The sequence below is a fragment of the Centropristis striata genome, chromosome 23 (genome assembly GCF_030273125.1).
Source record: "Centropristis striata isolate RG_2023a ecotype Rhode Island chromosome 23, C.striata_1.0, whole genome shotgun sequence".
NCBI lineage: Eukaryota > Metazoa > Chordata > Actinopteri > Perciformes > Serranidae > Centropristis > Centropristis striata.
The window spans coordinates 22,806,749-22,816,266 of record NC_081539.1 but is presented as its reverse complement, the minus strand read 5'-3'; the positions used below and the strand labels follow the sequence as shown (position 1 = coordinate 22,816,266).

The window sequence follows — 9,518 nt, the reverse complement described above, 5'->3', positions numbered from 1 at the left end:
ACCCTGAAGGGAAAAAAAAAAACATTTAAAAAAATGTTCTGCTTATTATAACATCAATTGGATGTTGGAGCTTCACTGTGCAGAATGATATGTGTGCAGAGTTTGACACGAAGAGGCTTTTTACACATTTGTCTGCTGAAAGAAGAAAATGACCCTGTGGTCACCTTAAATCTGGATTCAACACATGTACGGACGAGCAGGATTTTGTAACTACTTTTGAAACCAATCCTGTTCCCGTACACAGTTTACACAAGTGTGATGAGGACACTTGAATCCTCCAGGGGACTGAAGCAGGTGACATCTTGTTCAGTAGTTTAACTTCTAAACAATATTTGCACATTCATAGATTCTGTATTCTGAGGTAGAAGACTTGATTTGATTTTAGGAACTTTAAACTTGAATGCAAACCACATATCAGAAATAATAATTCCACTATAATGCTTTACACTGTTTCAAGATGAATGCCCAATTGAGGTTCACTCTTGTTTTACCAGCGTTTTTTATCATTCTCCCACTTTGTCTTATTTTGCTGTGACTGTTTTCCCCAGTAGATATCAGTAGCTGTTCCCAGGTAGCAGAATAACAAAGAGGCTATCCTCTTCCTGTTTTAGTTGATGATTGACGTACTTTCTTTGGGCCATAAATCAAAAGGCATGAATAAAGCTTTACCAGTTAAAGCAAAAAACTTTTCCATTGCCACTTTAAAGATCATTTCAGCCTGCTTAGCACTGTCATGATGCCAACGTTCTCTCTAAGCGCTCCAAGAAATCAGGGTTACGTGAGCTTGCTGAGCATTTTCTGGGTAGAAAATCATTTGGTGCTGCTATGGTGCAAAGTTGTATTTCAGAGCTTAATCACATCCAGTATGTGTCTCTAAAATGCATCCACACTGACATTAAATTCCTTACCAACCTATTAATGAGCCAACAGCAAAGATGAGTGCCTGGAAAACAGGTGAAAATGCAAAATTTCTTTTCTGACAACCGCACCTTATCTTGCTGAACAATCCCATATGAAGCAACATTAAACGTACCATGCACCTTTGTACAGTATGGTGATCAGTATGATGGTCATGTCTGTCTCTGATGACATTGTGCATTTAACTTGGTGTACAGTTGTACTTCATGACATGCACCCACGCTACAGAAACCTGGGACAAAACACAATAGCTCTTTTTAATGTTACACAACCCAGTGCCCTAATAGCCTGAGTCAGCCAATATGGTGCAATAGTGGAGAGCATAGCATGCATCACTTCATGAACAGGAAGAGGGTGTGGGCCCACATTTACAGACCCAGGTGTAGATAAGTCACAGTCCCCTCCTAGGCCACAAATCCTTCAGAGAGCTAGAGTTCAGAGGTCAACATGTAAATGCACAATGTAATCTGCAGACAAACAGCCGAGCCCTCTGTACAGTCAGCGAGGTAAATATTACGGAGCGTCTGATGGCCGGTGTTTTGTTTGAACGTACATTTCATAAATGCTGATGACCTGCCAGTCGATGACTATTACACCAGCAGTTATTGCTGCTTAGCATGTCTGAGCCTATTGTTTGCGATGGGAACACCCATGATTAATTCAGCCACACATTCAGCTACTTGGAAACACCATGTGGAGGAAGATTACAGTCAAGGTTGTCGGCCTGGTGGCTGGAGGCCAAGAGTGCGAGACTGATAGAGAAATGCAGAGAAAAGGGCAAAGAGAAAAAACCCCAGCACAGACTAAAAGAGAGACGTATAAGACCCCCGCGGTGAATGAGACTGCCTACTTATCAGCCGTGAGCGTGATGTGCAAACAGAGGCCTTTCAGGGCTGCCAGGCACACAATAGCTTTGTTTGCTATGCAATAGAAACCAGTTGTTCGCTGCTGAGTCAATATTTACTGCCTAATGGAATGTGTGCTCTGCTACTACCCCTGCTCAACAACACCAGATTGGAAGAGGGACTTATTACCTCCCCTCTCTGTCTTTCACCCCCTGCCATCCTCTGTCCCTCTACGTCCTTCCCTCCCTCTTCTTTATCTCATCCTTCCTATCGTTTCATCCTTTACTTCCTTTACTCCCCCCTGCGCTCTGAGTTTTGTTACTCCCTATTCCCCTCATCCTTCCCTCCCCTATTCAGTCGATCCCATATCATATCTCTTGCATCTGCACCTCCACTAAAAAAACAGAAGTGGAAACTCCATACAAGGCTTGGGAATGATTGAGACATCTGTGCTAAAAATAAAGCACATGACAAGTTAGCTCAAAATCTTTCATTTAAATTGGACAAGTGCTGGCATAAACAAGCTGTGGTTGTTAAGGGCCAAAATTGCCACAAGAGAGGGGGGGCCACACAATCTGTGACTGTCTGTGTTGCTTACTTGCCACTTTTCACATCGTTAAGTTGACTTGCTGGTCGTAATGTTGAACAGAACTGAAAACCCAGCGTTCTTAACAGATAATTTTTTAGGTTCACGGTAGGGCGCAATGCAAGACTCCCATTGGGAAACTGACAATTTAAGGCAGGGGGTTCAAACTCCCGGCCCGGGGGCCACTTCCGGCCCGCGACCCGGTTACATCCGCCCGAGACCATGTGAAGCAGTAAGTCTGCCGCTGAGACCATGTGAACCAGTAACTCTGCCACTGAGACCATGCAAACCGGCGACTGCCACTGAGACCATGCGAACCTGCGACTGCTACTGAGACCATGCGAACCGGCGACTGCCACCGCGACCATGCGAACCGGCGACTCTGTCGCTGAGAGACCATGTGAACCGGTGACTCTGTCGCTGAGACCATGTGAAGCAGTAACTGCCGCTGAGACCATGTGAACCGATGACTCTGTCGCTGAGACCATGTGAACCAGTAACTCTGCCTCTCAGACCATGCGAACCAGTAACTCTGCCGCTGAGACCATGCAAACCGGCGACTGCCACTGAGACCATGCGAACCGGCGACTGCCACTGAGACCATGCGAACCGGCGACTGCCACTGAGACCATGCGAACCTGCGACTGCTACTGAGACCATGCGAACCGGAGACTGCCACGAGACCATGCGAACCGGCGACTGCCACGAGACCATGTGAACCGGTGACTCTGTCGCTGAGACCATGTGAACCGAAGACTCTGTCATGCAAACCGGCGACTGCCACTGAGACCAGGCGAACCGGCGACTGCCACTGAGACCATGCGGACCTGCGATTGCTACTGAGACCATGCGAGACGAGGAAGACCACTTTTTAGTTTTAGACTTATCTTTTCTTTTCCTTTTGTTTTTACATAATTTCATATAAAAATACTATATAGCATCAATTTCTTTAAATGATATTAGAATTTAAAGTAAAAAAATAGATATTTCACCTGAAATTAATATATTATTAATGTGGGCTTATTTAGGATGTTTAACCCATCATTTCAGGACTGTCAATAATTTTTTATTTTATCCAATGAGACTTGAAGTTTATCATTGTGTTTGTGGTAATCCACATTTGAATGTCATTATAGTTATGTTTTAGAAGATAAAACTAATGTTAATTACAAAATGAATGTCATTGAAAATAATGTTAATGTCATTGAAAGGCCTTGAAAATCTACCATTGCTTTTTTTGTTTGCTTGATGTGCTTCTCTCTGGGTCAGGATTTGCAAAACTATCGTAAAATTTTGAAGCAAGTAGATTGATAGTTGTGTATACAGATAGCTTTCCCCTGAGACGCCGGTGTTGGTCTCTTGCATGCAATGTTTAGACTTACCCTCTCCGCCCCCTCCCCAGAAACAACAATTACAAATCTCACAAAAGTTTTGTTAATCTAAAAAGCTACCATCAAGATGTAACCTCTCCTTGGATGGAAGTTTGTGCAATGGTTGGTTTAAAAAAAAAAAAGATGATGTTTAGTATGATTGATTTGCATTAAGTCATGTATTTAAATATACATTTCATGTTTGTGTTTGTTGAAATGGAATACATACAATGTTTTGTGTATCACTTTGTGCAGAATTAACAATTGAAGAATTTTTTAAAAAGCCTATCTTCTCATCTTGTGAACGGGGGCAAGTGGGTCCAGAGGTCATCCAGCTGTTCTTGGACTGTGGGGGTGTCTGTATTTTCAGAACCTGATGACACACGATACCAAATTTATTCATACATTATAAATACTCAATTGTGAATTAATATTTTATTATTCAAAGGAAGTAGTTAAGACAGCAGATTGTATTATCAGGCCATGTCTGTGTCCACTGTGATGGGGAAAAAAACAAACCCATACCTTGTAGACTGGAGAAGGAGTTGTGGGTGCGTTATCCATCATCCACAGCCGGCTGGTTGACGGAGGTCTTTGAGGTATCCCATGGTTGGAAGTGGTTGGGCTAAGTGGGGCAGGATCTGCAAGGTCGAGACTTGTCCAACGCACTTTCTGAGCGGCATCTTGGAAGCAGTGGTCTTCCTCGTCTCACTTGGTCCTGCAATATACAATAGCCTGTACAACAATAACTCACAAAATAACACAATTGTAACAATAATATGCAACTGTAAGTGATCTGAACTAAATGAATTTGCTAACTTAACTGTCCCTAGACCAGCATAAAAAGCTAAACTATACAAACTATAAACCTAACCTACTCCTAACCTAACCTAAATATAAATGTGCAAAAAATATGAAAAGTTAGCTTAGTCTGTCTTGAAGATGCTGGACACAGGAAACCTGGAAAAGTCAGAAAATGCAGTGACTTCTATACTATATATTACGGAGCCCCCCAGGGGACATGGGGGGGGGGAAAAAGATGAGTGAAAAAAAAAAAAATGATGGGTGAAAAAAAAAAAGACGGACTTTTGCGAGATCCTGAGATACTTTTGCGAGATCCTGAGATACTTTTGGGAGATCCCGAGATACTTTTGCGAGATCCCGAGATACTTTTGCGAGATCCTGAGATACTTTTGCGAGATCCCGAGATACTTTTGCGAGATCCTGAGATACTTTTGCGAGATCCCGAGATACTGACGAAAGAAGAGGAGCAATGGAGGAGCGATATTTGCCTATTTTCCGGCGTTTTAACTGGAATAGCGTCACGAAAACCGCACCAATTTCCCCCAGGATGGTTTTATTTTGTACAGAAAACTAAGACTGACATTTCACAGGCTTGATCAACTCACCAAAATCAGCGAGTCTGGCGAAAGATTAAAGTAACCGGGCCGAATATACATCCTAGTGCCCAACGGCAGCCAGAGTGCTTAGGGACCGTCGTAAAAGTGCAACGTCTTTCTTTTCTATTTTTAATAACTCACTGGAAATTCATCTAATAAACACCAAACGACTTCTGATGTGTTCATGAACTCACTGTGGACTTCCCACACCCTTTATTTTCAATACACACCTTTTCAATTCCTTTTATTCAGTGTGTACAATATTTAAGCCTTTTATTTTGTAATAGCTCTCTTGTTTTTATAGATATCAACACCAAACCACTTCTGATGTGTTCATGAACTCATTGTGGATTCCCCACATCCTTTATTGTCGTAAAACAAACACTTTAAATTTCAGATACCATTCCTTCCAGTGTGTCACCAATCATAAGACATCTGTAAGACAATGAATAAAAATGTAATTTACGTATTTAATTACTGTGCAGCCCAATTTATATATGACTATGTTCAACAAAAGACAAAGACTGCTCTTAGTATTTTAACTCCTCACTATTGCTTGCTATAATTGTTCTCGATTTTCTGTTTTGGAAAGCATCACGAGCTGATGGTCAAGTACAGATGCATACTTGTGGCTGTAGTAATCATATTTTTGTTTATTCACTTTGCTCTAACAGCTTGCAATTAATGCTAAACTACCTGAAAGGTTGTATGTGTCATGCTTGAATGACAATTTGCATGCTTGACCTGAATTAACAGCAGAAATTTTGAAGAAAAAGAACAGTGAAGTCAGAATAAAAAATGAGAAATGTAAAGAAATGAATGATGTCTAAGAATCTTGTAAGGGTTTTAAAGGAAAGCAAGAAGCTGTGGAAACTTCATAGTGAGTTCATGAACACATCAGAAGTCGTTTGTTGTTGATATCTATAAAAACAAGAGAGCTACAAAATAAAAGGCTTAAATATTGTACACACTGAATAAAAGGAATTGAAAAGGTGTGTATTGAAAATAAAGGGTGTGGGAAGTCCACAGTGAGTTCATGAACACATCAGAAGTCGTTTGGTGTTTATTAGATGAATTTCCAGTGAGTTATCAAAAATAGAAAAGAAAGACGTTGCACTTTTGCGACGGTCCCTAAGCACTCTGGCTGCCGTTGGGCACTAGGACGTATATTCGGCCCGGTTACTTTAATCTTTCGCCAGACTCGCTGATTTTGGTGAGTTGATCAAGCCTGTGAAATGTCAGTCTTAGTTTTCTGTACAAAATAAAACCATCCTGGGGGAAATTGGTGCGGTTTTTGTGACGCTATTCCAGTTAGAACGCCGGAAAATAGGCGAATATCGCTCCTCCATTGCTCCTCTTCTTTCGTCAGTATCTCGGGATCTCGCAAAAGTATCTCAGGATCTCGCAAAAGTATCTCGGGATCTCGCAAAAGTATCTCAGGATCTCGCAAAAGTATCTCGGGATCTCGCAAAAGTATCTCGGGATCTGGCAAAAGTATCTCAGGATCTCGCAAAAGTCCGTCCTTTTTTTTTTTTCACCCATCATTTTTTTTTTTCACCCATCTTTTTTTTTTCCCCCATGTCCCCTGGGGGGCTCCGTAATATATTGAGGACCACATGCTGAAAAATCTGCATAATGTGAAATACAACAAACAACAACATGGTGATGGCTTCTCAGGTTTTAGCCTACAAAATAAATAAATACAACATGTTAATGAGACAGCAATACTTAATCAGATGAGTTTGACCAAGCGTCAATTAATGAATGAACATTATTGTTACCAATTTTTATTTACTAGTTACTAGTTTTTGTACTAATAATCTATTTACCCCCCATTCTCTGATTTAAAAATAAATAAATACATGAATAATACTAATAATATTGATTATCCCAAATACACCGTTCCTTCAGATATATTTGTATATCACTATACATGACATCACAGAACAGTGGTTGAAAGTTCTTCATGAATAATAATTTCAGTGTTTCTCAACATTACAAAAGCATTTTTTTAAAATTGCTTACCTGAAAAGGTGAAGACAAACAACTGAATGCTGAAGGTCAACGAAGAACTGGATACTCAAGTCTCTTAGGTGAAGTAGTGTTTATCTAGAACAGGATGACAACCGTGAGCATTGCAGCAATGTAACAATAATGTGTTATTAATGTTTTAAATAGCTGAATTAATGTATCACTTATTCATAAAAATCAGTATGAAGCTGAATATAATCATTTGAATTAAATACACACATAGCACCTCTAGAAACATAGCAAAATTTTCAGCATATGTGCCCCTCTGCATCCTTTACAGACAATATAAATTTGAACTTTCTTCATACATTTTTACGTGTTTTATACATTTTTATAGCACCCATGGTCCTCAGGGGTCAAAAAGGACCTCATGACATTAGACTGGTTTTAGGAAATGAAGAGAAAAATATTACCAACTTTTTTTTCACCTTTTAAGGTAACCCATGACCAAAAGAAATTATGTTTCATTTTCATTTTTTTTCCATTATTATTGGTCAATTTTATTCAAATATACAAATATCAAAACATGAGTTTCACTAAAAGTTGACATGACCTACTCTGTGCATTCCAATCAAGAATTATTTTTTTCCACTATTACTATTGAAAAAAGTATTCAGTTTTTTTTTTTTTTACTTTTTTCTCTCTTGAAATGAGACCTAATTTTGAATATTTGACTAAAATTGACCAATAACATAGAAAAAAATTATGAAAATTATATATCAATCAATTAATTTTTGGGGCATGAGTTGCCTTTAATGATAAAATGATTTTTAAAAAAAAGTTGGTAATATTTTTTTTCTACATGTCCTAAAAACAGTCTTGTGCCATGGGATCCTTTTTGACCCCTGAGGACCATGGGTATATAGTCGACGGGAGGACCACACAAGGGTTAAAAAAAAATAATAATACATAATTTATGAAAGAAGTTTATGTTAATAACAGTTGACAAACATTCACCAGTAAATAAATGGTCAAGCTGTAAATTTGTGAGGTGAAAAACAGGATTAAAGCTTGCAAAGAAGATGAATATGAATGGATAGGTTGATAATTCTGTTGACACCACACCATACCATAACACCATGGTAATAGTTAGGTAATAATCTGATAATAGTGGCGAATACTTTCAAAAGCTTACAGTGTAATAGTACCCAAATGCACCCTATACTAAATTTAAGCCATTAATGGCTATGACTCTGGTATTACAAATACACCTTATTACATAATAACATCTATTATCAAAATAGTACTGCAGTATTAATATCAGAAGAAAATCCAATAAATCTCTCTCTCAGTCACACACACACACACACAAACACACACACACACACACACACACACACACACACACACAGAGTACATCAATATTAGTCAAAGGAGCACATCCTTCAGGTACCAGTTGACATGACAAATTGGAAAAAAGAAATGGTAATGGGGTAATAGTCTGCTAACAGTAGTGAGTAACATTAACATTGACACAATGTAAATCTTAAATGGTGAAGTAAGCTACCAGTTCATCATTACAGTATTTTTCTACAGCCCTGACTCCATGGTTAAATGTATATCCCCATGATTATCTTTTCTTTTTAACCTCTCATTACCAAGTGACATGAGTTTCAGTTTAATATTATCCAAATACACCAAATGTTCAAATTTAGCCATTGATGAGTATGACATTGGTATTACTATTACACCTTATTACATAAGAATACCAAAACATCCTCACAAAAACAGGACTATTATCAAGAAGCTACCATCAAAATCCACATACAATTAGCTACATATCACAGTTAATTAAAAAATTAGTCAGGCCAACATTGTACACAAACCCTACATTATAAATGGCATTTACACAACATTAATCAAGGAAAATAGCATAAGCTAGCATTTTTTTTAGCATTATTCTATTATTATTATTAGCATAATGATACCTTCCCAGATAGACACAAGACAAAACACAGCAATCATAAACTTTTGTGGCCTAGATTATCAACCCACAATGCATTATAGGCTGTCTGTCAGTAGCATCAAATCAGTCAAACTATGCAATGCACTCTTAGAAACAATAGTGTTTGCTAACACCAGACACATCTACTGTTATAACAACTGTTAGCATCATGGTAACTGTAACATGGAGCAACTGTGAAGATATTCTGCCTCGACAGACCATTTATAAATTGCTTCGACATGATGCTAAAGCTAGCTCGCTAGAGAGCGCTAGCTCAGACCTAAGACCAGTAGCCGCGAAAAAATTAGCAAAATAAAATTACAAACATCGTCCAAATGAAACTCAAATAACTTGCAACTACATTTCACAAAATTTTCGACAGTAGTTTAAAAGTTCAAATATGAAAATGCTAACATTGTAAGG

At 38.7% G+C, this 9,518-nt stretch overlaps 1 long non-coding RNA gene across 1 annotated transcript; it reads right to left on the bottom strand.

Moving 5' to 3' along the window:
- Positions 1 to 3,845: 3,845 nt before the first annotated feature.
- Positions 3,846 to 8,409, bottom strand: LOC131961954 (uncharacterized). The gene is made up of 3 exons (XR_009389903.1): positions 8,108 to 8,409; positions 7,145 to 7,228; positions 3,846 to 4,679 (listed from the first exon to the last, which is right to left on the bottom strand). It is a non-coding gene; the product is annotated as an uncharacterized LOC131961954 (long non-coding RNA).
- Positions 8,410 to 9,518: the final 1,109 nt, after the last annotated feature.